Genomic DNA, 23,006 nt, shown 5'->3' on the forward strand with positions numbered 1-23,006 from the left:
CACTCCTCCATGTCACTCCTCCATGTCAATCCCCATGTCGATCCTCCATGCTGCTCCTACATGTTCCTCCTACGAGTCACTCCAGAATGTCGCTCTTCCAAGTCACTCCTCCATGTTGATCCTCCATGTCACTCCTCCATGTAAGTCCTCCATGTCAATCCTTCATGTCACTCCTACATGTCACTCCGCCATGTTGCTCCTCCATGTCACTCCAGAATGCCTCTCCTCAATGTCCCTCCAGAATTTAACTCCAGAATGTCACTCCTCCATGTCCCTCCTCCATGTCAATCCTCTCTGTCCATCCCCCAAGTCACTCCTCCATGTCAGTCCAGAATTTCACTCCAGAATATCACTCCAGAATGTGCCTCTAGAATGTCACTCCAGAATGTCATTCCTCCATGTCGATGCTCTATTTCACACCTCCTTGTCGCTCCTACATGTCATTCCTCCCTGTCTTCCTTGTCACTCCTCCATGTCACTCCTCCATGTCGTTCCTCCATCTCACTGCTCCATGTCAATCCTCCATTTCGATCCAGCATGTTTCTCCTCCTTGTCACTACACTTTGTCACTCCTCCATGTCACTGCTCCATGTTGATCTTCCATGTTGATCCTCCATGCTGCTCCTACATGTTCCTCCTCCGAGTCACTCTAGAATGTCGCTCCACCATGTCACTCCAGAATGTCACTCCAGAATTTAAATCCAGAATGTCACTCCTTCATGTCCCTCCTCCATGTCAATCCTCTATTTCCACCCTCCATGTCATTCCCCCATTTCACTCCAGAATGTCACTCCTCCATGTCCCTCCTCCATGTCAAACCTCTCTGTCCATCCTCCAAGTCACTCCTCCATGTCAGTCCAGAATTTCCCTCCAGAATATCACTCCAGAATGTCCCTCCAGAATGTCACTCCAGAATGTCATTCCTCCATGTCCCTCCTCCATGTCACTCCTCCATGTCGATGCTCTATTTCACACCTCCTTGTCACTCCTACATGTCACTCCGCCATGTTGCTCCTCCATGTCACTCCAGAATGCCTCTCCTCCATGTCCCTCCAGAATTTAACTCCAGAATGTCACTCCTCCATGTCCCTCCTCCATGTCAAACCTCTCTGTCCATCCCCCAAGTCACTCCTCCATGTCAGTCCAGAATTTCCCTCCAGAATATCACTCCAGAATGTCCCTCCAGAATGTCACTCCAGAATGTCATTCCTCCATGTCCCTCCTCCATGTCACTCCTCCATGTCGATGCTCTATTTCACACCTCCTTGTCGCTCCTACGTGTCATTCCTCCCTATCTTCCTTGTCACTCCTCCATGTCACTGCGCCATGTCGCTCCTCCATGTCACTCCTCCCTGTCGCTCCTCCATGTAGATCCTTCATGTTACTCCTACATGTCGCTCCTCCATGTCAATCCCCATGTCGATCCTCCATGCTGCTCCTACATGTTCCTCCTCCGAGTCACTCTAGAATGTCGATCCTCCATGTCACTCCAGAATGTCGCTCTTCCAAGTCACTCCTCCATGTTGATCCTCCATGTCACTCCTCCATGTAAGTCCTCCATGTCAATCCTTCATGTCACTCCTACATGTCACTCCGCCATGTTGCTCCTCCATGTCACTCCAGAATGCCTCTCCTCCATGTCCCTCCAGAATTTAACTCCAGAATGTCACTCCTCCATGTCCCTCCTCCATGTCAATCCTCTCTGTCCATCCCCCAAGTCACTCCTCCATGTCAGTCCAGAATTTCACTCCAGAATATCACTCCAGAATGTGCCTCTAGAATGTCACTCCAGAATGTCATTCCTCCATGTCGATGCTCTATTTCACACCTCCTTGTCGCTCCTACATGTCATTCCTCCCTGTCTTCCTTGTCACTCCTCCATGTCACTCCTCCATGTCGTTCCTCCATCTCACTCCTCCATGTCAATCCTCCATTTCGATCCAGCATGTTTCTCCTCCTTGTCACTACACTTTGTCACTCCTCCATGTCACTGCTCCATGTTGATCTTCCATGTTGATCCTCCATGCTGCCCCTACATGTTCCTCCTCCGAGTCACTCTAGAATGTCGCTCCACCATGTCACTCCAGAATGTCACTCCAGAATTTAAATCCAGAATGTCACTCCTCCATGTCCCTCCTCCATGTCAATCCTCTATTTCCACCCTCCATGTCATTCCCCCATTTCACTCCAGAATGTCACTCCTCCATGTCCCTCCTCCATGTCAAACCTCTCTGTCCATCCTCCAAGTCACTCCTCCATGTCAGTCCAGAATTTCCCTCCAGAATATCACTGCAGAATGTCCCTCCAGAATGTCACTCCAGAATGTCATTCCTCCATGTCCCTCCTCCATGTCACTCCTCCATGTCGATGCTCTATTTCACACCTCCTTGTCACTCCTACATGTCACTCCGCCATGTTGCTCCTCCATGTCACTCCAGAATGCCTCTCCTCCATGTCCCTCCAGAATTTAACTCCAGAATGTCACTCCTCCATGTACCTCCTCCATGTCAATCCTCTCTGTCCATCCCCCAAGTCACTCCTCCATGTCAGTCCAGAATTTCACTCCAGAATATCACTCCAGAATGTGCCTCTAGAATGTCACTCCAGAATTTCATTCCTCCATGTCGATGCTCTATTTCACACCTCCTTGTCGCTCCTACATGTCATTCCTCCCTGTCTTCCTTGTCACTCCTCCATGTCACTCCTCCATGTCGTTCCTCCAGCTCACTCCTCCATGTCAATCCTCCATTTCGATCCAGCATGTTTCTCCTCCTTGTCACTACACTTTGTCACTCCTCCATGTCACTGCTCCATGTCAATCCCCATGTCGATCCTCCATGCTGCTCCTACATGTTCCTCCTCCGAGTCACTCTAGAATGTCGATCCTCCATGTCACTCCAGAATGTCGCTCTTCCAAGTCAATCCTCCATGTTGATCCTCCATGTCACTCCTCCATGTAAGTCCTCCATGTCATTCCTTCATGTCACTACTCCATGTCACTGCTCCATGTTGATCTTCCATGTTGATCCTCCATGCTGCCCCTACATGTTCCTCCTCCGAGTCACTCTAGAATGTCGCTCCACCATGTCACTCCAGAATGTCACTCCAGAATTTAAATCCAGAATGTCACTCCTCCATGTCCCTCCTCCATGTCAATCCTCTATTTCCACCCTCCATGTCATTCCCCCATTTCACTCCAGAATGTCACTCCTCCATGTCCCTCCTCCATGTCAAACCTCTCTGTCCATCCTCCAAGTCACTCCTCCATGTCAGTCCAGAATTTCCCTCCAGAATATCACTGCAGAATGTCCCTCCAGAATGTCACTCCAGAATGTCATTCCTCCATGTCCCTCCTCCATGTCACTCCTCCATGTCGATGCTCTATTTCACACCTCCTTGTCACTCCTACATGTCACTCCGCCATGTTGCTCCTCCATGTCACTCCAGAATGCCTCTCCTCCATGTCCCTCCAGAATTTAACTCCAGAATGTCACTCCTCCATGTACCTCCTCCATGTAAATCCTCTCTGTCCATCCCCCAAGTCACTCCTCCATGTCAGTCCAGAATTTCACTCCAGAATATCACTCCAGAATGTGCCTCTAGAATGTCACTCCAGAATTTCATTCCTCCATGTCGATGCTCTATTTCACACCTCCTTGTCGCTCCTACATGTCATTCCTCCCTGTCTTCCTTGTCACTCCTCCATGTCACTCCTCCATGTCGTTCCTCCAGCTCACTCCTCCATGTCAATCCTCCATTTCGATCCAGCATGTTTCTCCTCCTTGTCACTACACTTTGTCACTCCTCCATGTCACTGCTCCATGTCAATCCCCATGTCGATCCTCCATGCTGCTCCTACATGTTCCTCCTCCGAGTCACTCTAGAATGTCGATCCTCCATGTCACTCCAGAATGTCGCTCTTCCAAGTCACTCCTCCATGTTGATCCTCCATGTCACTCCTCCATGTAAGTCCTCCATGTCAATCCTTCATGTCACTACTCCATGTCACTACTCCATGTTGATCTTCCATGTTGATCCTCCATGCTGCCCCTACATGTTCCTCCTCCGAGTCACTCTAGAATGTCGCTCCACCATGTCACTCCAGAATGTCACTCCAGAATTTAAATCCAGAATGTCACTCCTCCATGTCCCTCCTCCATGTCAATCCTCTATTTCCACCCTCCATGTCATTCCCCCATTTCACTCCAGAATGTCACTCCTCCATGTCCCTCCTCCATGTCAAACCTCTCTGTCCATCCTCCAAGTCACTCCTCCATGTCAGTCCAGAATTTCCCTCCAGAATATCACTGCAGAATGTCCCTCCAGAATGTCACTCCAGAATGTCATTCCTCCATGTCCCTCCTCCATGTCACTCCTCCATGTCGATGCTCTATTTCACACCTCCTTGTCACTCCTACATGTCACTCCGCCATGTTGCTCCTCCATGTCACTCCAGAATGCCTCTCCTCCATGTCCCTCCAGAATTTAACTCCAGAATGTCACTCCTCCATGTACCTCCTCCATGTCAATCCTCTCTGTCCATCCCCCAAGTCACTCCTCCATGTCAGTCCAGAATTTCACTCCAGAATATCACTCCAGAATGTGCCTCTAGAATGTCACTCCAGAATTTCATTCCTCCATGTCGATGCTCTATTTCACACCTCCTTGTCGCTCCTACATGTCATTCCTCCCTGTCTTCCTTGTCACTCCTCCATGTCACTCCTCCATGTCGTTCCTCCAGCTCACTCCTCCATGTCAATCCTCCATTTCGATCCAGCATGTTTCTCCTCCTTGTCACTACACTTTGTCACTCCTCCATGTCACTGCTCCATGTCAATCCCCATGTCGATCCTCCATGCTGCTCCTACATGTTCCTCCTCCGAGTCACTCTAGAATGTCGATCCTCCATGTCACTCCAGAATGTCGCTCTTCCAAGTCACTCCTCCATGTTGATCCTCCATGTCACTCCTCCATGTAAGTCCTCCATGTCAATCCTTCATGTCACTCCTACATGTCACTCCGCCATGTTGCTCCTCCATTTCACTCCAGAATGCCTCTCCTCCATGTCCCTCCAGAATTTAACTCCAGAATGTCACTCCTCCATGTCCCTCCTCCATGTCAATCCTCTATTTCCACCCTCCATGTCATTCCCCCATTTCACTCCAGAATGTCACTCCTCCATGTCCCTCCTCCATGTCAAACCTCTCTGTCCATCCTCCAAGTCACTCCTCCATGTCAGTCCAGAATTTCCCTCCAGAATATCACTCCAGAATGTCCCTCCAGAATGTCACTCCAGAATGTCATTCCTCCATGTCCCTCCTCCATGTCACTCCTCCATGTCGATGCTCTATTTCACACCTCCTTGTCGCTCCTACGTGTCATTCCTCCCTATCTCTCTTGTCACTCCTCCATGTCACTGCGCCATGTCGCTCCTCCATGTCACTCCTCCCTGTCGCTCCTCCATGTAGATCCTTCATGTTACTCCTACATGTCGCTCCTCCATGTCACTTCTCCATGTTACAACTCCATATAACTCCAACTTCTCACTCCTCCATGTCACCCCTCCATGTCACTCCTCAATGAAACTCCTCCATGTCACTCCTCCATGTCACTTATCCACGTCCCTCCGCCATATCACTACACCATATCAATCCTCCTTGATGATCCGCCCTGTCAATTCTCCATGTCAGTCCTCCATGTCTCTCCTCCACGTCAATCCTCTATGTCACTCCTCCATGTAACTCCTCCATGTTGCTCCTCCATGTTGCTCCTCCATGTCACTCCACCATGTCACTCCACCATATCAATCCTCCTTGCTGATCTGCCCTGTCACTTCTCCATGTCACTCCTCCATGTCACTCCTCCATGTAGCTACCCCATGTAGCTACTCCATGTAGCTACTCCATGTCCCTCCTCCATGTCAATCCTCTATTTCCACCCTCCATGTCATTCCCCCATTTCACTCCAGAATGTCACTCCTCCATGTCCCTCCTCCATGTCAAACCTCTCTGTCCATCCTCCAAGTCACTCCTCCATGTCAGTCCAGAATTTCCCTCCAGAATATCACTCCAGAATGTCCCTCCAGAATGTCACTCCAGAATGTCATTACTCCATGTCCCTCCTCCATGTCACTCCTCCATGTCGATGCTCTATTTCACACCTCCTTGTCGCTCCTACGTGTCATTCCTCCCTATCTTCCTTGTCGCTCCTCCATGTTACTGCGCCATTTCGCTCCTCCATGTCACTCCTCCCTGTCGCTCCTCCATGTAGATCCTTCATGTTACTCCTACATGTCGCTCCTCCTTGTCGCTCGTCCATGTCACTCCCCCATCTCATTCCTCCATGTCGCTCCTCCATGTAGATCCTTCATGTTACTCCTACATGTTGCTCCTCCTTGTCACTCCTCCATGTAACTACTCAATGTCGATCCTCCATGTCACTCCTCCATGTCTTCCATGTCACTCGACCGTGTCGCTCCATGTCACTTCTCCATGTCGCTCCTCCATGTCACTCCTCCATGTCGCTACTCCACATCACTCCTCTATGTCACTCCTCCATGTCACTCCTCCTCCATGAAACTCCAACATGTCACTCCTCCATGTCACTCCTCCATGTTACTCTTCCTTGCTCCTCAATGTCACTCCTCCATGTCACTCCTCTATGTCACTCCTCTTTATCGCTCCTCCACATCACTCCTCTATGTCACTCCTCCATGTCACTCCTCCTTCATGTCACTCCTCAATGTCACTCCTCCATGTCACTCCTCTATGTCACTCCTCCATGTCACTCCTCCATGTCACTCCTCCTTCTCACTCCTCCATATTACTACTCAATGTCACTCCTCCATGTCGATCCGCCATGTCACTCCTAAATGTCACTCCTCCATGTCACTCCTCCATGAAGCTCCTCCATGTCACTCCTCTATGTCACTCTTCCTTAGTCCTCAATGTCACTCCTCCATGTCACTCCTCTATGTCACTCCTCCTTGTCGCTCCTCCATGTCACTCCTCTATGTCGATCCTCCATGTCACTACTCCATGTCATTCCTACATGGCACTCCTCCATGTCACTCCTCCATGAAACTCCTCCATGTCACTCCTCCATGTCACTCCTCTATGTAACTCCTCCATGTTACAACTCCATATCACTCCAACTTCTCACTCCTCCATGTCACCCCTCCATGTCACTCCTCAATGAAACTCCTCCATGTCACTCCTCCATATCGCTCCTCCTCGTCAATTCTCGATTTCGCTGCTCCACATCACTCCTCTATGTCACTCCTACATATCACTCTAACATGTCACTCCTCCATGTCACTCCTCCATGTTACTCTTCCTTGCTCCTCAATGTCACTCCTCCATGTCGCTACTCCATGTGACTCCTCCATGTCACTCCTCCATGTCACTACTCCAACTCACTCATCCATGTCACTTCTCCATGTCGCTACTCCATGTCACTCCTCCATGTCACTTAGCCACGTCCCTCCGCCATGTCACTACACCATATCAATCCTCCTTGATGATCCGCCCTGTCACTTCTCCATGTCAGTCCTCCATGTCTCTCCTCCACGTCAACCCTCTATGTCACTCCTCCATGTAACTCATCCATGTTGCTCCTCCATGTTGCTCCTCCATGTCACTCCACCATGTCACTCCACCATATCAATCCTCCTTGCTGATCTGCCCTTTCACTTCTCCATGTTACTCCTCCATGTCACTCATCCATGTAGCTACCCCATGTAGCTACTCCATGTAGCTACTCCATGTCACTCCTCCATGTCACTCCTCCATGTCACTCCTTTATGTCACTCCTCCAAGTCACTCTTCCATGTTGCTACTCCATGTGACTCCTCCATGTCACTTCTATATGTCTTCCATATAACTATTCCATGTCCCTCCGCCATGTCACTCCACCTTATCAATCCTCTTTGCTGATTCGCCCTGTCACTTCTCCATGTCACTCCTCCTTGTCACTCCTCCATGTCACTCCTCCACATCACTCCTCTATGTCACTTCTATATGTCTTCCATGTCACTCCTCCATGTCGCTCCTCTATGTCACTCCTCCATATCCGTACACCAACTCACTCCTGCATGTCACTCCTCCATGTCAATCCCCATGTCGATCCTCCATGCTGCTCCTACATGTTCCTCCTCCGAGTCACTCCAGAATGTCGCTCTTCCAAGTCACTCCTCCATGTTGATCCACCATGTCACTCCTCCATGTAAGTCCTCCATGTCAATCCTTCATGTCACTCCTACATGTCACTCCGCCATGTTGCTCCTCCATGTCACTCCAGAATGCCTCTCCTCAATGTCCCTCCAGAATTTAACTCCAGAATGTCACTCCTCCATGTCCCTCCTCCATGTCAATCCTCTCTGTCCATCCCCCAAGTCACTCCTCCATGTCAGTCCAGAATTTCACTCCAGAATGTCCCTCCAGAATGTCACTCCAGAATGTCATTCCTCCATGTCCCTCCTCCATGTCACTCCTCCATGTCGATGCTCTATTTCAAACCTCCTTGTCACTCCTACATGTCACTCCGCCATGTTGCTCCTCCATGTCACTCCAGAATGCCTCTCCTCCATGTCCCTCCAGAATTTAACTCCAGAATGTCACTCCTCCATGTCCCTCCTCCATGTCAAACCTCTCTGTCCATCCCCCAAGTCACTCCTCCATGTCAGTCCAGAATTTCACTCCAGAATATCACTCCAGAATGTGCCTCTAGAATGTCACTCCAGAATGTCATTCCTCCATGTCGATGCTCTATTTCACACCTCCTTGTCGCTCCTACATGTCATTCCTCCCTGTCTTCCTTGTCACTCCTCCATGTCACTCCTCCATGTCGTTCCTCCATCTCACTCCTCCATGTCAATCCTCCATTTCGATCCAGCATGTTTCTCCTCCTTGTCACTACACTTTGTCACTCCTCCATGTCACTGCTCCATGTTGATCTTCCATGTTGATCCTCCATGCTGCTCCTACATGTTCCTCCTCCGAGTCACTCTAGAATGTCGCTCCACCATGTCACTCCAGAATGTCACTCTAGAATTTAAATCCAGAATGTCACTCCTCCATGTCCCTCCTCCATGTCAATCCTCTATTTCCACCCTCCATGTCATTCCCCCATTTCACTCCAGAATGTCACTCCTCCATGTCCCTCCTCCATGTCAAACCTCTCTGTCCATCCTCCAAGTCACTCCTCCATGTCAGTCCAGAATTTCCCTCCAGAATATCACTCCAGAATGTCCCTCCAGAATGTCACTCCAGAATGTCATTCCTCCATGTCCCTCCTCCATGTCACTCCTCCATGTCGATGCTCTATTTCACACCTCCTTGTCGCTCCTACGTGTCATTCCTCCCTATCTTCCTTGTCACTCCTCCATGTCACTGCGCCATGTCGCTCCTCCATGTCACTCCTCCCTGTCGCTCCTCCATGTAGATCCTTCATGTTACTCCTACATGTCGCTCCTCCATGTCAATCCCCATGTCGATCCTCCATGCTGCTCCTACATGTTCCTCCTCCGAGTCACTCTAGAATGTCGATCCTCCATGTCACTCCAGAATGTCGCTCTTCCAAGTCACTCCTCCATGTTGATCCTCCATGTCACTCCTCCATGTAAGTCCTCCATGTCAATCCTTCATGTCACTCCTACATGTCACTCCGCCATGTTGCTCCTCCATGTCACTCCAGAATGCCTCTCCTCCATGTCCCTCCAGAATTTAACTCCAGAATGTCACTCCTCCATGTCCCTCCTCCATGTCAATCCTCTCTGTCCATCCCCCAAGTCACTCCTCCATGTCAGTCCAGAATTTCACTCCAGAATATCACTCCAGAATGTGCCTCTAGAATGTCACTCCAGAATGTCATTCCTCCATGTCGATGCTCTATTTCACACCTCCTTGTCGCTCCTACATGTCATTCCTCCCTGTCTTCCTTGTCACTCCTCCATGTCACTCCTCCATGTCGTTCCTCCATCTCACTCCTCCATGTCAATCCTCCATTTCGATCCAGCATGTTTCTCCTCCTTGTCACTACACTTTGTCACTCCTCCATGTCACTGCTCCATGTTGATCTTCCATGTTGATCCTCCATGCTGCTCCTACATGTTCCTCCTCCGAGTCACTCTAGAATGTCGCTCCTCCATGTCACTCCAGAATGTCACTCCAGAATTTAAATCCAGAATGTCACTCCTCCATGTCCCTCCTCCATGTCAATCCTCTATTTCCAACCTCCATGTCATTCCCCCATTTCACTCCAGAATGTCACTCCTCCATGTCCCTCCTCCATGTCAAACCTCTCTGTCCATCCTCCAAGTCACTCCTCCATGTCAGTCCAGAATTTCCCTCCAGAATATCACTCCAGAATGTCCCTCCAGAATGTCACTCCAGAATGTCATTCCTCCATGTCCCTCCTCCATGTCACTCCTCCATGTCGATGCTCTATTTCACACCTCCTTGTCGCTCCTACGTGTCATTCCTCCCTATCTTCCTTGTCACTCCTCCATGTCACTGCGCCATGTCGCTCCTCCATGTCACTCCTCCCTGTCGCTCCTCCATGTAGATCCTTCATGTTACTCCTACATGTCGCTCCTCCATGTCAATCCCCATGTCGATCCTCCATGCTGCTCCTACATGTTCCTCCTCCGAGTCACTCTAGAATGTCGATCCTCCATGTCACTCCAGAATGTCGCTCTTCCAAGTCACTCCTCCATGTTGATCCTCCATGTCACTCCTCCATGTAAGTCCTCCATGTCAATCCTTCATGTCACTCCTACATGTCACTCCGCCATGTTGCTCCTCCATGTCACTCCAGAATGCCTCTCCTCCATGTCCCTCCAGAATTTAACTCCAGAATGTCACTCCTCCATGTCCCTCCTCCATGTCAATCCTCTCTGTCCATCCCCCAAGTCACTCCTCCATGTCAGTCCAGAATTTCACTCCAGAATATCACTCCAGAATGTGCCTCTAGAATGTCACTCCAGAATGTCATTCCTCCATGTCGATGCTCTATTTCACACCTCCTTGTCGCTCCTACATGTCATTCCTCCCTGTCTTCCTTGTCACTCCTCCATGTCACTCCTCCATGTCGTTCCTCCATCTCACTCCTCCATGTCAATCCTCCATTTCGATCCAGCATGTTTCTCCTCCTTGTCACTACACTTTGTCACTCCTCCATGTCACTGCTCCATGTTGATCTTCCATGTTGATCCTCCATGCTGCTCCTACATGTTCCTCCTCCGAGTCACTCTAGAATGTCGCTCCTCCATGTCACTCCAGAATGTCACTCCAGAATTTAAATCCAGAATGTCACTCCTCCATGTCCCTCCTCCATGTCAATCCTCTATTTCCAACCTCCATGTCATTCCCCCATTTCACTCCAGAATGTCACTCCTCCATGTCCCTCCTCCATGTCAAACCTCTCTGTCCATCCTCCAAGTCACTCCTCCATGTCAGTCCAGAATTTCCCTCCAGAATATCACTCCAGAATGTCCCTCCAGAATGTCACTCCAGAATGTCATTCCTCCATGTCCCTCCTCCATGTCACTCCTCCATGTCGATGCTCTATTTCACACCTCCTTGTCGCTCCTACGTGTCATTCCTCCCTATCTTCCTTGTCACTCCTCCATGTCACTGCGCCATGTCGCTCCTCCATGTCACTCCTCCCTGTCGCTCCTCCATGTAGATCCTTCATGTTACTCCTACATGTCGCTCCTCCATGTCAATCCCCATGTCGATCCTCCATGCTGCTCCTACATGTTCCTCCTCCGAGTCACTCTAGAATGTCGATCCTCCATGTCACTCCAGAATGTCGCTCTTCCAAGTCACTCCTCCATGTTGATCCTCCATGTCACTCCTCCATGTAAGTCCTCCATGTCAATCCTTCATGTCACTCCTACATGTCACTCCGCCATGTTGCTCCTCCATGTCACTCCAGAATGCCTCTCCTCCATGTCCCTCCAGAATTTAACTCCAGAATGTCACTCCTCCATGTCCCTCCTCCATGTCAATCCTCTCTGTCCATCCCCCAAGTCACTCCTCCATGTCAGTCCAGAATTTCACTCCAGAATATCACTCCAGAATGTGCCTCTAGAATGTCACTCCAGAATGTCATTCCTCCATGTCGATGCTCTATTTCACACCTCCTTGTCGCTCCTACATGTCATTCCTCCCTGTCTTCCTTGTCACTCCTCCATGTCACTCCTCCATGTCGTTCCTCCATCTCACTCCTCCATGTCAATCCTCCATTTCGATCCAGCATGTTTCTCCTCCTTGTCACTACACTTTGTCACTCCTCCATGTCACTGCTCCATGTTGATCTTCCATGTTGATCCTCCATGCTGCTCCTACATGTTCCTCCTCCGAGTCACTCTAGAATGTCGCTCCTCCATGTCACTCCAGAATGTCACTCCAGAATTTAAATCCAGAATGTCACTCCTCCATGTCCCTCCTCCATGTCAATCCTCTATTTCCACCCTCCATGTCATTCCCCCATTTCACTCCAGAATGTCACTCCTCCATGTCCCTCCTCCATGTCAAACCTCTCTGTCCATCCTCCAAGTCACTCCTCCATGTCAGTCCAGAATTTCCCTCCAGAATATCACTCCAGAATGTCCCTCCAGAATGTCACTCCAGAATGTCATTCCTCCATGTCCCTCCTCCATGTCACTCCTCCATGTCGATGCTCTATTTCACACCTCCTTGTCACTCCTACGTGTCATTCCTCCCTATCTTCCTTGTCACTCCTCCATGTCACTGCGCCATGTCGCTCCTCCATGTCACTCCTCCCTGTCGCTCCTCCATGTAGATCCTTCATGTTACTCCTACATGTCGCTCCTCCATGTCACTCCTCCATGTCACTCCTCTATGTAACTCCTCCATGTTACAACTCCATATCACTCCAAGTTCTCACTCCTCCATGTCACCCCTCCATGTCACTCCTCAATGAAACTCCTCCATGTCACTCCTCCATGTCGCTCCTCCTAGTCAATTCTCGATTTCGCTGCTCCACATCACTCCTCTATGTCACTCCTACATATCACTCCAACATGTCACTCCTCCATGTCACTCCTCCATGTTACTCTTCCTTGCTCCTCAATGTCACTCCTCCATGTCGCTACTCCATGTGACTCCTCCATGTCACTCCTCCATGTCACTACTCCAACTCACTCCTCCATGTCACTCCTCCATGTCGCTACTCAATGTCACTCCTCCATGTCGATCCGCCATGTCACTCCTAAATGTCACTCCTCCATGTCGCTACTCCATGTCACTCCTCCATGTCGCTACTCCATGTCACTCCTCCATGTCACTTATCCACGTCCCTCCGCCATGTCACTACACCATATCAATCCTCCTTGATGATCCGCCCTGTCAATTCTCCATGTCACTCCTCCATGTAACTCCTCCATGTTGCTCCTCCATGTTGCTCCTCCATGTCACTCCACCATGTCACTCCACCATATCAATCCTCCTTGCTGATCTGCCCTGTCACTTCTCCATGTCACTCCTCCATGTCACTCCTCCATGTAGCTACCCCATGTAGCTACTCCATGTAGCTACTCCATGTCCCTCCTCCATGTCAATCCTCTATTTCCACCCTCCATGTCATTCCCCCATTTCACTCCAGAATGTCACTCCTCCATGTCCCTCCTCCATGTCAAACCTCTCTGTCCATCCTCCAAGTCACTCCACCATGTCAGTCCAGAATTTCCCTCCAGAATATCACTCCAGAATGTCTCTCCAGAATGTCACTCCAGAATGTCATTCCTCCATGTCCCTCCTCCATGTCACTCCTCCATGTCGATGCTCTATTTCACACCTCCTTGTCGCTCCTACGTGTCATTCCTCCCTATCTTCCTTGTCACTCCTCCATGTTACTGCGCCATTTCGCTCCTCCATGTCACTCCTCCCTGTCGCTCCTCCATGTAGATCCTTCATGTTACTCCTACATGTCGCTCCTCCTTGTCGCTCGTCCATGTCACTCCCCCATCTCATTCCTCCATGTCGCTCCTCCATGTAGATCCTTCATGTTACTCCTACATGTTGCTCCTCCTTGTCACTCCTCCATGTAACTACTCAATGTCGATCCTCCATGTCACTCCTCCATGTCTTCCATGTCACTCGACCGTGTCGCTCCATGTCACTTCTCCATGTCGCTCCTCCATGTCACTCCTCCATGTCACTCCTCCTCCATGAAACTCCAACATGTCACTCCTCCATGTCACTCCTCCATGTTACTCTTCCTTGCTCCTCAATGTCACTCCTCCATGTCACTCCTCTATGTCACTCCTCTTTATCGCTCCTCCACATCACTCCTCTATGTCACTCCTCCATGTCACTCCTCCTTCATGTCACTCCTCAATGTCACTCCTCCATGTCACTCCTCTATGTCACTCCTCCATGTCACTCCTCCATGTCACTCCTCCTTCTCACTCCTCCATATTACTACTCAATGTCACTCCTACATGTCGATCCGCCATGTCACTCCTAAATGTCACTCCTCCATGTCACTCCTCCATGAAGCTCCTCCATGTCACTCCTCTATGTCACTCTTCCTTAGTCCTCAATGTCACTCCACCATGTCACTCCTCTATGTCACTCCTCCATGTCGCTCCTCCATGTCACTCCTCTATGTCGATCCTCCATGTCACTACTCCATGTCATTCCTACATGGCACTCCTCCATGTCACTCCTCCATGAAACTCCTCCATGTCACTCCTCCATGTCACTCCTCTATGTAACTCCTCCATGTTACAACTCCATATCACTCCAACTTCTCACTCCTCCATGTCACCCCTCCATGTCACTCCTCAATGAAACTCCTCCATGTCACTCCTCCATGTCGCTCCTCCTAGTCAATTCTCGATTTCGCTGCTCCACATCACTCCTCTATGTCACTCCTACATATCACTCCAACATGTCACTCCTCCATGTCACTCCTCCATGTTACTCTTCCTTGCTCCTCAATGTCACTCCTCCATGTCGCTACTCCATGTGACTCCTCCATGTCACTCCTCCATGTCACTACTCCAACTCACTCCTCCATGTCACTCCTCCATGTCGCTACTCCATGTCACTCCTCCATGTCACTTATCCACGTCCCTCCGCCATGTCACTACACCATATCAATCCTCCTTGATGATCCGCCCTGTCAATTCTCCATGTCAGTCCTCCATGTCTCTCCTCCACGTCAATCCTCTATGTCACTCCTCCATGTAACTCCTCCATGTTGCTCCTCCATGTTGCTCCTCCATGTCACTCCACCATGTCACTCCACCATATCAATCCTCCTTGCTGATCTGCCCTGTCACTTCTCCATGTCACTCCTCCATGTCACTCCTCCATGTAGCTACCCCATGTAGCTACTCCATGTAGCTACTCCATGTCCCTCCTCCATGTCAATCCTCTATTTCCACCCTCCATGTCATTCCCCCATTTCACTCCAGAATGTCACTCCTCCATGTCCCTCCTCCATGTCAAACCTCTCTGTCCATCCTCCAAGTCACTCCTCCATGTCAGTCCAGAATTTCCCTCCAGAATATCACTCCAGAATGTCCCTCCAGAATGTCACTCCAGAATGTCATTCCTCCATGTCCCTCCTCCATGTCACTCCTCCATGTCGATGCTCTATTTCACACCTCCTTGTCGCTCCTACGTGTCATTCCTCCCTATCTTCCTTGTCACTCCTCCATGTTACTGCGCCATTTCGCTCCTCCATGTCACTCCTCCCTGTCGCTCCTCCATGTAGATCCTTCATGTTACTCCTACATGTCGCTCCTCCTTGTCGCTCGTCCATGTCACTCCCCCATCTCATTCCTCCATGTCGCTCCTCCATGTAGATCCTTCATGTTACTCCTACATGTTGCTCCTCCTTGTCACTCCTCCATGTAACTACTCAATGTCGATCCTCCATGTCACTCCTCCATGTCTTCCATGTCACTCGACCGTGTCGCTCCATGTCACTTCTCCATGTCGCTCCTCCATGTCACTCCTCCATGTCGCTACTCCACATCACTCCTCTATGTCACTCCTCCATGTCACTCCTCCTCCATGAAACTCCAACATGTCACTCCTCCATGTCACTCCTCCATGTCACTCCTCTATGTCACTCCTCCATGTCACTCCTCCATGTCACTCCTCCTTCTCACTCCTCCATATTACTACTCAATGTCACTCCTCCATGTCGATCCGCCATGTCACTCCTAAATGTCACTCCTCCATGTCACTCCTCCATGAAGCTCCTCCATGTCACTCCTCTATGTCACTCTTCCTTAGTCCTCAATGTCACTCCTCCATGTCACTCCTCTATGTCACTCCTCCTTGTCGCTCCTCCATGTCACTCCTCTATGTCGATCCTCCATGTCACTACTCCATGTCATTCCTACATGGCACTCCTCCATGTCACTCCTCCATGAAACTCCTCCATGTCACTCCTCCATGTCACTCCTCTATGTAACTCCTCCATGTTACAACTCCATATCACTCCAACTTCTCACTCCTCCATGTCACCCCTCCATGTCACTCCTCAATGAAACTCCTCCATGTCACTCCTCCATGTCGCTCCTCCTCCATGTCGCTCCTCCTCGTCAATTCTCGATTTCGCTGCTCCACATCACTCCTCTATGTCACTCCTACATATCACTCTAACATGTCACTCCTCCATGTCACTCCTCCATGTTACTCTTCCTTGCTCCTCAATGTCACTCCTCCATGTCGCTACTCCATGTGACTCCTCCATGTCACTCCTCCATGTCACTACTCCAACTCACTCATCCATGTCACTTCTCCATGTCGCTACTCCATGTCACTCCTCCATGTCACTTATCCACGTCCCTCCGCCATGTCACTACACCATATCAATCCTCCTTGATGATCCGCCCTGTCACTTCTCCATGTCAGTCCTCCATGTCTCTCCTCCACGTCAACCCTCTATGTCACTCCTCCATGTAACTCCGCCATGTTGCTCCTCCATGTTGCTCCTCCATGTCACTCCACCATGTCACTCCACCATATCAATCCTCCTTGCTGATCTGCCCTTTCACTTCTCCATGTTACTCCTCCATGTCACTCATCCATGTAGCTACCCCATGTAGCTACTCCATGTAGCTACTCCATGTCACTCCTCCATGTCACTCCTCCATGTCACTCCTTTATGTCACTCCTCCAAGTCACTCTTCCATGTTGCTACTCCATGTGACTCCTCCATGTCACTTCTATATGTCTTCCATATAACTATTCCATGTTGCTCCTCCATGTCACTCATCCATGTCCCTCCGCCATGTCACTCCACCTTATCAATCCTCTTTGCTGATTCGCCCTGTCACTTCTCCATGTCACTCCTCCTTGTCACTCCTCCATGTCACTCCTCCACATCACTCCTCTATGTCACTTCTATATGTCTTCCATGTCACTCCTCCATGTCGCTCCTCTATGTCACTCCTCCATATCCGTACACCAACTCACTCCTCCATGTCACTCCTCCATGTCAATCCCCATGTCGATCCTCCATGCTGCTCCTACATGTTCCTCCTCCGAGTCACTCCAGAATGTCGCTCTTCCAAGTCACTCCTCCATGTTGATCCTCCATGTCACTCCTCCATGTAAGTCCTCCATGTCAATCCTTCATGTCACTCCTACATGTCACTCCGCCATGTTGCTCCTCCATGTCACTCCAGAATGCCTCTCCTCAATGTCCCTCCAGAATTTAACTCCAGAATGTCACTCCTCCATGTCCCTCCTCCATGTCAATCCTCTCTGTCCATCCCCCAAGTCACTCCTCCATGTCAGTCCAGAATTTCACTCCAGAATATCACTCCAGAATGTGCCTCTAGAATGTCACTGCAGAATGTCATTCCTCCATGTCGATGCTCTATTTCACACCTCCTTGTCGCTCCTACATGTCATTCCTCCCTGTCTTCCTTGTCACTCCTCCATGTCACTCCTCCATGTCGTTCCTCCATCTCACTGCTCCATGTCAATCCCCCATTTCGATCCAGCATGTTTCTCCTCCTTGTCACTACACTTTGTCACTCCTCCATGTCACTGCTCCATGTTGATCTTCCATGTTGATCCTCCATGCTGCTCCTACATGTTCCTCCTCCGAGTCACTCTAGAATGTCGCTCCACCATGTCACTCCAGAATGTCACTCCAGAATTTAAATCCAGAATGTCACTCCTCCATGTCCCTCCTCCATGTCAATCCTCTATTTCCACCCTCCATGTCATTCCCCCATTTCACTCCAGAATGTCACTCCTCCATGTCCCTCCTCCATGTCAAACCTCTCTGTCCATCCTCCAAGTCACTCCTCCATGTCAGTCCAGAATTTCCCTCCAGAATATCACTCCAGAATGTCCCTCCAGAATGTCACTCCAGAATGTCATTCCTCCATGTCCCTCCTCCATGTCACTCCTCCATGTCGATGCTCTATTTCACACCTCCTTGTCACTCCTACATGTCACTCCGCCATGTTGCTCCTCCATGTCACTCCAGAATGCCTCTCCTCCATGTCCCTCCAGAATTTAACTCCAGAATGTCACTCCTCCATGTCCCTCCTCCATGTCAAACCTCTCTGTCCATCCCCCAAGTCACTCCTCCATGTCAGTCCAGAATTTCACTCCAGAATATCACTCCAGAATGTGCCTCTAGAATGTCACTCCAGAATGTCATTCCTCCATGTCGATGCTCTATTTCACACCTCCTTGTCGCTCCTACATGTCATTCCTCCCTGTCTTCCTTGTCACTCCTCCATGTCACTCCTCCATGTCGTTTCTCCATCTCACTCCTCCATGTCAATCCTCCATTTCGATCCAGCATGTTTCTCCTCCTTGTCACTACACTTTGTCACTCCTCCATGTCACTGCTCCATGTTGATCTTCCATGTTGATCCTCCATGCTGCTCCTACATGTTCCTCCTCCGAGTCACTCTAGAATGTCGCTCCACCATGTCACTCCAGAATGTCACTCCAGAATTTAAATCCAGAATGTCACTCCTCCATGTCCCTCCTCCATGTCAATCCTCTATTTCCACCCTCCATGTCATTCCCCCATTTCACTCCAGAATGTCACTCCTCCATGTCCCTCCTCCATGTCAAACCTCTCTGTCCATCCTCCAAGTCACTCCTCCATGTCAGTCCAGAATTTCCCTCCAGAATATCACTCCAGAATGTCCCTCCAGAATGTCACTCCAGAATGTCATTCCTCCATGTCCCTCCTCCATGTCACTCCTCCATGTCGATGCTCTATTTCACACCTCCTTGTCGCTCCTACGTGTCATTCCTCCCTATCTTCCTTGTCACTCCTCCATGTCACTGCGCCATGTCGCTCCTCCATGTCACTCCTCCCTGTCGCTCCTCCATGTAGATCCTTCATGTTACTCCTACATGTCGCTCCTCCATGTCAATCCCCATGTCGATCCTCCATGCTGCTCCTACATGTTCCTCCTCCGAGTCACTCTAGAATGTCGATCCACCATGTCACTCCAGAATGTCGCTCTTCCAAGTCACTCCTCCATGTTGATCCTCCATGTCACTCCTCCATGTAAGTCCTCCATGTCAATCCTTCATGTCACTCCTACATGTCACTCCGCCATGTTGCTCCTCCATGTCACTCCAGAATGCCTCTCCTCCATGTCCCTCCAGAATTTAACTCCAGAATGTCACTCCTCCATGTCCCTCCTCCATGTCAATCCTCTCTGTCCATCCCCCAAGTCACTCCTCCATGTCAGTCCAGAATTTCACTCCAGAATATCACTCCAGAATGTGCCTCTAGAATGTCACCCCAGAATGTCATTCCTCCATGTCGATGCTCTATTTCACACCTCCTTGTCGCTCCTACATGTCATTCCTCCCTGTCTTCCTTGTCACTCCTTCATGTCACTCCTCCATGTCGTTCCTCCATCTCACTCCTCCATGTCAATCCTCCATTTCGATCCAGCATGTTTCTCCTCCTTGTCACTACACTTTGTCACTCCTCCATGTCACTGCTCCATGTTGATCTTCCATGTTGATCCTCCATGCTGCTCCTACATGTTCCTCCTCCGAGTCACTCTAGAATGTCGCTCCTCCATGTCACTCCAGAATGTCACTCCAGAATTTAAATCCAGAATGTCACTCCTCCATGTCCCTCCTCCATGTCAATCCTCTATTTCCACCCTCCATGTCATTCCCCCATTTCACTCCAGAATGTCACTCCTCCATGTCCCTCCTCCATGTCAAACCTCTCTGTCCATCCTCCAAGTCACTCCTCCATGTCAGTCCAGAATTTCCCTCCAGAATATCACTCCAGAATGTCCCTCCAGAATGTCACTCCAGAATGTCATTCCTCCATGTCCCTCCTCCATGTCACTCCTCCATGTCGATGCTCTATTTCACACCTCCTTGTCGCTCCTACGTGTCATTCCTCCCTATCTTCCTTGTCACTCCTCCATGTCACTGCGCCATGTCGGTCCTCCATGTCACTCCTCCCTGTCGCTCCTCCATGTAGATCCTTCATGTTACTCCTACATGTCGCTCCTCCATGTCACTCCTCCATGTCACTCCTCTATGTAACTCCTCCATGTTACAACTCCATATCACTCCAACTTCTCACTCCTCCATGTCACCCCTCCATGTCACTCCTCAATGAAACTCCTCCATGTCACTCCTCCATGTCGCTCCTCCTAGTCAATTCTCGATTTCGCTGCTCCACATCACTCCTCTATGTCACTCCTACATATCACTCCAACATGTCACTCCTCCATGTCACTCCTCCATGTTACTCTTCCTTGCTCCTCAATGTCACTCCTCCATGTCGCTACTCCATGTGACTCCTCCATGTCACTCCTCCATGTCACTACTCCAACTCACTCCTCCATGTCACTCCTCCATGTCGCTACTCCATGTCACTCCTCCATGTCACTTATCCACGTCCCTCCGCCATGTCACTACACCATATCAATCCTCCTTGATGATCCGCCCTGTCAATTCTCCATGTCAGTCCTCCATGTCTCTCCTCCACGTCAATCCTCTATGTCACTCCTCCATGTAACTCCTCCATGTTGCTCCTCCATGTTGCTCCTCCATGTCACTCCACCATGTCACTCCACCATATCAATCCTCCTTGCTGATCTGCCCTGTCACTTCTCCATGTCACTCCTCCATGTCACTCCTCCATGTAGCTACCCCATGTAGCTACTCCATGTAGCTACTCCATGTCCCTCCTCCATGTCAATCCTCTATTTCCACCCTCCATGTCATTCCCCCATTTCACTCCAGAATGTCACTCCTCCATGTCCCTCCTCCATGTCAAACCTCTCTGTCCATCCTCCAAGTCACTCCTCCATGTCAGTCCAGAATTTCCCTCCAGAATATCACTCCAGAATGTCCCTCCAGAATGTCACTCCAGAATGTCATTCCTCCATGTCCCTCCTCCATGTCACTCCTCCATGTCGATGCTCTATTTCACACCTCCTTGTCGCTCCTACGTGTCATTCCTCCCTATCTCTCTTGTCACTCCTCCATGTCACTGCGCCATGTCGCTCCTCCCTGTCGCTCCTCCATGTAGATCCTTCATGTTACTCCTACATGTCGCTCCTCCATGTCACTCCTCCATGTCACTCCTCTATGTAACTCCTCCATGTTACAACTCCATATCACTCCAACTTCTCACTCCTCCATGTCACCCCTCCATGTCACTCCTCAATGAAACTCCTCCATGTCACTCCTCCATGTCGCTCCTCCTAGTCAATTCTCGATTTCGCTGCTCCACATCACTCCTCTATGTCACTCCTACATATCACTCCAACATGTCACTCCTCCATGTCACTCCTCCATGTTACTCTTCCTTGCTCCTCAATGTCACTCCTCCATGTCGCTACTCCATGTGACTCCTCCATGTCACTCCTCCATGTCACTACTCCAACTCACTCCTCCATGTTACTCCTCCATGTCGCTACTCAATGTCACTCCTCCATGTCGATCCGCCATGTCACTCCTAAATGTCACTCCTCCATGTCACTCCTCCATGAAGCTCCTCCATGTCACTCCTCTATGTCACTCTTCCTTAGTCCTCAATGTCACTCCTCCATGTCACTCCTCTATGTCACTCCTCCTTGTCGCTCCTCCATGTCACTCCTCTATGTCGATCCTCCATGTCACTACTCCATGTCATTCCTACATGGCACTCCTCCATGTCACTCCTCCATGAAACTCCTCCATGTCACTCCTCCATGTCACTCCTCTATGTAACTCCTCCATGTTACAACTCCATATCACTCCAACTTCAAACTCCTCCATGTCACCCCTCCATGTCACTCCTCAATGAAACTCCTCCATGTCACTCCTCCATGTCGCTCCTCCTCGTCAATTCTCAATTTCGCTGCTCCACATCACTCCTCTATGTCACTCCTACATATCACTCTAACATGTCACTCCTCCATGTCACTCCTCCATGTTACTCTTCCTTGCTCCTCAATGTCACTCCTCCATGTCGCTACTCCATGTGACTCCTCCATGTCACTCCTCCATGTCACTACTCCAACTCACTCCTCCATGTCACTTCTCCATGTCGCTACTCCATGTCACTCCTCCATGTCACTTAACCACGTCCCTCCGCCATGTCACTACACCATATCAATCCTCCTTGATGATCCGCCCTGTCACTTCTCCATGTCAGTCCTCCATGTCTCTCCTCCACGTCAACCCTCTATGTCACTCCTCCATGTAACTCCTCCATGTTGCTCCTCCATGTTGCTCCTCCATGTCACTCCACCATGTCACTCCACCATATCAATCCTCCTTGCTGATCTGCCCTGTCACTTCTCCATGTCACTCCTCCATGTCACTCCTCCATGTAGCTACCCCATGTAGCTACTCCATGTAGCTACTCCATGTCACTCCTCCATGTCACTCCTCCATGTCACTCCTTTATGTCACTCCTCCAAGTCACTCTTCCATGTTGCTACTCCATGTGACTCCTCATGTCACTTCTATATGTCTTCCATATAACTATTCCATGTTGCTCCTCCA

This window comes from Sebastes fasciatus, chromosome 19 (genome assembly GCF_043250625.1).
Source record: "Sebastes fasciatus isolate fSebFas1 chromosome 19, fSebFas1.pri, whole genome shotgun sequence".
NCBI lineage: Eukaryota > Metazoa > Chordata > Actinopteri > Perciformes > Sebastidae > Sebastes > Sebastes fasciatus.